Source organism: Tupaia chinensis, unplaced genomic scaffold (assembly GCF_000334495.1).
Source record: "Tupaia chinensis unplaced genomic scaffold, TupChi_1.0 Scaffold000314_1, whole genome shotgun sequence".
NCBI classification, from domain to species: Eukaryota; Metazoa; Chordata; class Mammalia; order Scandentia; family Tupaiidae; genus Tupaia; species Tupaia belangeri.
This window is the reverse complement of record NW_006159807.1, coordinates 4,906,653-4,912,633: the sequence shown is the minus strand read 5'-3', so window position 1 is coordinate 4,912,633 and position 5,981 is coordinate 4,906,653. Positions and strand designations below refer to the sequence as shown.

The window sequence follows — 5,981 nt, the reverse complement described above, 5'->3', positions numbered from 1 at the left end:
GAGGAGAAGGGTTTGCAGCATAGTTATTCCCCCCAGGGGCTGATTTCTTGCTTTCTATCTGACTGTCTCTCTCTCTCCAGTAAACATGCATGCCCTATTGTAAAAATCTCTAAAACAAACAAACAAACAAAAACCATATTGTGCCTCTGCTATTAACTGTGCTAATTGGGTAAGTTACTTAACCTTTTTGGGCCTTTCCTTACCTATATGCTCTAAGCTGTTATCAGAATCAAAGTCAAGGTACAATAAATCAAAATTGGTAGAATCATATTATAACTTAATATAAGGTCTGTTTAATGTCTAAATAAAAAAACTCAGAAACATTTGGCTATTTAAAATGAAGAAAGAGAGACCAGCAGTTAGTGTAATGGCTATGTTGCTGAACTCCCATGTAGTAGACCGCGGTTCGAGTCCCGGGCCCAGTGGCTTAAACTCACGCCGGGCGCATGTGCGTGCATGCCCAAGATCCTGAGAGGAGAATGGAGGAGAAAGGATTGCAGTGCGGCCATCCCCCCGGGGGGTGATTTCTCGCTTTCTGTCTCTCCGTCTCTCTATCTTTCTGGCGAGCGTACGCGCCCTATAGCAAAAACTTTTCCAAAAAAAAATGAAGAAAGAAAAATAAACAAAAAATCCAGCAAAATAACAGAAAGGAATATCTGGGGACCAGCAGATGGTATAGTGGTTATATAGCTGGACTCTCACACGGTCCACCTCAATTTGAGTCCCAGATCTGCAACTTGAGACTCATGCCAGATGCATGGGCATGCATGCCCCAAATCCTAAGAGGAACATGGAGGAGAAGGGATTGCGGTGTGGCTATCCCTCTGGAGGTGATTTCTCGTGTTCTGTCTCTCCAGTGAACGCACATGCCTTACAGCAAAAAAATCTCTCTCTCTAAAAAACAGTCAAGGCCAATAAGGAGGCTATTGCAATAGTCTAGGTGAGTGATGGTGATGGTTAGACCAAAGTGGTAGCAGTGGAGGTAGCACAAGATGAAAATTGATTGGGTACTGAATATTTTGATGGTAAAGCCCACAGAATGTCATGACATATTGAATGTGTGATATTAGAGGAAAAGGGTTAATTCAGCTCCATGGTTTATGTGCAAATACTTTATAAGATTGGCGAACACAGATAATGAAATGTTTTAGGATGTGTTAAATGGGGATATTACTGGTCACCAGGTGAAGATGTTGGATAGCTACATGGGGATCGGTGTTTGAAAATCAGGGAGATGGCTTTCCAGGGCTGTCCACTTGGAGTCATTAGCATGCAGATTGTATTTATTTATTTATTTTTGAGAGATTTTTGTCATAGGATGTGTGCACTTGCCAGAAAGACAAGAAAGACAGAAAGCAAGAAATCCCCCTCCCAAGGATAAATGGCCACACCATAATCCCCTCTCTTCCATTCTCCTCTGGAGATTTTGGGCAGACCTGTAGATTGTATTTAAAATCGTGACATTGGGTGAGACCACTGTGAGAGTGAATGTAGTGATAGCAGTCAGAGGGCTAAGGCGTGGGCACTTCATCTTGATTTTACTTTAGTTTAGTTCATTTTTAAAATTAACTCATAATTACTTGTCTTCTGGTTTGTTGAAGTAGAAAGTAAAAACCACATTTGCCATGATAATGTTTGTTAAAATGGCTGGCCGTGAAAACTCCAGCACCACATTCATCTGAAGGGCCCTCCTAATGAAGGTGACGAATCTTTCCATTTTTATCCACCTTGTAGTATTTCAGGACAGTCAGCTTAACTTTATTCCTCTCATGTTTATTCTTTTTGGGAGTGGTGTAAGACTTCTGTTCTTTCTTAGCATCGCCATAAAGTCCCAACACAAAACAAAGCATGGACTCCTTTTGATTTTTTTTTAAGAGAGGTTTTTGCTATAGGGCACAAGCACTCTTCAGAGACACATTAAGATAAAAAGTGAGAAATCAGTCCCCAGGGAGGTTGGCCACGCCGTAATCCTTCTCCTCCATTGTCCTCTTGGGATCTTGGGCACACACCCTCAGATGCCCGGTATGAATTTGAAGCCACTGGGTCTGGGACTTGAACTGCAGTTGACTACGTGGGAGTCCAACAACGTAACCATTATGCCATCTGCTGGTCCCAACATGGACTCCTTTTGGATGTTGTAGTCAGACAAGTACGCCCATCTTCCAACTGCTTGTCAGCAAAAATCAGTCTTTGCTTATAAGGAGGAATTCCTTCCTTCTGGATTTTGGCTTTTACCATTTCTATTGTATCCAGTGGTTCAATCTTGAGGATGATGGTCTTCCCTAAGGGTTTTTACAAAAGTCTGCATCTTGGTGGCCATCCCACCACAGATGGTGGCTCAGAAAGTGGCATTTCATCTTTACGAACTAGAGAAGCAATCGGGAGAAATCAACCAAAATGACTGAGTAGGAGCAGCTAGGGAGGAAAGGAAGCCAGACAGTGTGGTGTGCTGGAAAGAGCCGGCCTTCCAAGGCCCACAGCAAAGAGGAAGCTCGCGATGGTTCCTTGCCTCTCAGGAGCTGAGAAAGACATGCAAGCAGAGACTCTCCTGGAGCAGCCCTGAAGGCCTAACAGCAGAACAGCAAAGAGCTTTCATTGCAGGAACAACCTGGTGTCAGTGATGGTGTGTTGGGAAATATTATGTTTCTATTCCTTGAAAAAGAGGAGGATGATATAATTTGGGGGTAGCGATAATAATCAATCCATTTTGTTTTAGAGAGAGAACTGGAAGCAGGGAGGAGGGGAGGTTTGGGAAGAAGAAAACTTTGTAGATGTTTGTAAGACTGGAAAACCAAACTGAAGATGATTAGTCAGCTCCTGTGCCCTTGGGATCCCAGGGACTTGAATCAAATGGGGATTGAGGGACTGACTGCAAGTGCCACCTTCTCATCTGGGCGTTGTCCTTCACCTGATTTTGGCAAGTAGCAGCATCATCTACTCAGTTGCTCTTGCAAGAACCTGTTCGTTGTTTCTATCACCTCCCTCTCGTCTACCACACGCCCAGCCCGTCACTGAGCTGAAACTTCTGGCCTCCTGAACATCTCTCACATTTGTCTCCTCCCCTCCATACTTCACATCACTTTCTCATCTAATCCTCTTCAATGGCCGCCTGACTGGCCCTTTCAAAGTGACCCCTTTAGGTTCCTTCCTTTTATAGACCACACCAGTGGCAATGGACGCTTTTAGACTCTCAGGGGCTGGACAGTGGCGTGCTGGTAACGCGATGTTCTGTGAGGCTGACTCACACAGGAAGGTTCTGGGTTTACGTCCGGAGACCTCCTTGGACATGGTGGGCATGTATGTGCCGTCTTCAGGTTGGCCAATACTGAGGTCAGTCACAGCCAGAGGACCATACGTGTGTTGGGCGTGCCTATCTCCCTTTTCACTATGTCTCTGTCTCATGCACATGGAAGAAATAAGTGAAAATGTTTTAAAAAATGGAAATCTGGACTGGCTTTGTAGCACAGTGGCTAAGCGCTGTGTATAGAAAATTGATTCCCACATGGCTGACAGAGGTTTGAAGCCGGGTTTCAGTGACTTGAAAACACACTGGGCATATGAGCTCAAAATTCCCATGATGTGGAGAAATGGAGGGAAAAGGTTTGTGGCATGACCGTACCCCATTTGTATTTCTCTCTCTCTCTCTCTCGCAAGCAAATGTACTCTCTGGCAATTAAAAAGAAAAAAAGAAAAAGAAGAAAATACTTTTTAAAAAAGAAAATATTACCACCTTACTTTCCTGCATTCCCTTCTTCCTTGTATAAAATCTTGAGGCTGACCTTCAAGGCTCTGAGTGGTCTGATTTCTATATCCCTTACCAGCTGTGAGCCAAGAAAGTTTGCAGAATGAGTGAATTGATTGACTGAGATGCAATCATTTTGCGTAAGTTACTTAAATATTCTAAGCCTCATTTTCATCATTTTCAAAATGAGAATGATACTATTTCCCTCCCTGCGATGTTGCTAAGTTAAGCAGTAAGATGCTAATTAATAAAATGTACGTGTTTGGCATTGCGTGATACACTTGATAGTTGTAAATGAGCCAAATCGGCACTTTGCACAGAACCTGATAAATGGATGTAATACGTACTTGCTCATGGTGAATTAGCACTTTGGGGTTTTAATTACTATAGGTGACTTTTTTTTTTTTTCATTTTTGGTATAGAGCGTGTGTGCTTGCCAGAGACAGAAAGAGAAAGAGAGAGGGGGAAGTAGAAATCATTCCCTCAGAGGAGATAGCCGCAGACTAATCCCTTCTCCTCCGGTCTCTCGGGATTTGGGGCATGTGTGCACATGTGCCGGTGTTATTTTCAAACTGTCATGTCTGGGACTCTAACCACGCAGCCAGCCATGTGGGATCCAGTGCTTTAACCTTCACACCACCTGCTGGCCCTTAAGTGACCTTTTTATTTTTACCAAATTACCCACAAAACTCTGTGCTACTTCATTCAGTGCTGAACAAACAACTCTACATGGTTGTTTTCAGCAATGTAATGCTGCTCAAAAAAAAAAAAAACCAACTTTGTTGTCCAGCCAGCAGGTGGTATGGTGGTTAAGGCACTGGACAACTGCAGTTCGAGTCCCAGACCTGGTGGCTTATAAATCATGCCAGACATCTGTGTGTGCTCAAATCCTGGGAGAAGAATGGAGGAGAAGAGATTGTGATTTGGCCTTTTAGCATGGGGGATGATTTCTCACTTCCTCTTTCTCCAGAGAGTGTACACATCTATGTCAAAAACCTAAAAACAAAAACAAAACCCAAACCCCCAACATTTTATGGTCATTTGACAGACTGAAAAATATATATGTAAAAAAAGATAGGATATGTTCATTAGAAATAAACTAAAACCTGCTGCATAGCAGGTTATTTCACAGATGGAGTTAATTGAATGTGTTCATTAGGATTACACTCCACATAATGACATTTCTATTTACCCTGATAATTTCAAGCTAATTGTTGATTTGCCTTGTATTTTTCATTTGTATTCTTTTTTTTTTTTTTTTAGAGAGATTTTCACTGTAGGGCGCGTGCGCTCGCCAGACAGACAGAGAGAGACATAGAGACAGAAAGCGAGAAATCACCCCCCAGGGGGAATGGTCACGCCGCAATCCCTTCTCCTCCATTCTCCTCTCGGGATCTTGGGCACGCACGCACACGCGCCCGGCGTGAGTTTTAAGCCACCGGGTCCGGGACACGAACCGCGGTCGACTACGTGGGAGTCCAACGACATAGCCATTACGCTAACTGCTGGTTCCCTTCATTTGTATTCTTGATAATATTTGATTGAATAAAAAAAGAAAAAAATGCTATCTGGTATCACAGAGGAAAAACATCTGTGTTGTCTCCAATGCTTATGAAGTCAAATCTAATTCTTTGATTTCGTTTTCTTATTTTTAGTATCTTCAATATAAATCCTATGCTCCTGAGAACTAACCTCACACAAAATTTATAAGGTTTCTACAAAATCAGGAGCTGTGTGAGGTGCTGGACATCTAAATTTAATGAGCAAAGCCTTTATGATGTAGTTTTAGTTCTCAAGTGCTGTTGCATTTGGTCCAAGTAGGCCAACATATCATTAAAAAGGAATTTTGCTTATGGCTTTTTGTTTTTTTATTTGTTTTTTGTCGAAGGATGCCTGTGCTCACCTGAGACAGAGAAACTCCCTCCATGGGACATAGTCAGGAATCACTCTTCTCCATTCCTCTTCCTGGCATGAACCCACTCAAACTCTAGTGAGCCTTTTAAGCCTCCGGAGTGGGACTCCCACTGTGTTTAGCCATGTGGGATCCAGTTCCCTACACACAGCCCTTAACCACTGCACCACAGGGCTGGCCCTTTTGCAAGTTCTTATTTATTTATTTATTGAAAGATAGTCCCTCCCCTGTAGAGTTCCATGCAGTGACTCACTTGGTCTCAGCCAGCCCAGATCACAGGCTCGAGTGTGCATACTCGGTGTGCCCAGGGAGGGTTTGGTATACAAA

General features: G+C 43.1%; 1 pseudogene; it reads right to left on the bottom strand.

Annotated features, from left to right (window-relative positions):
• Positions 1–1,576: 1,576 nt before the first annotated feature.
• LOC102487001 (ubiquitin-40S ribosomal protein S27a-like) lies at positions 1,577–2,308 on the bottom strand (annotated as a pseudogene).
• Between the last annotated feature and the right edge of the window lie 3,673 nt (positions 2,309–5,981).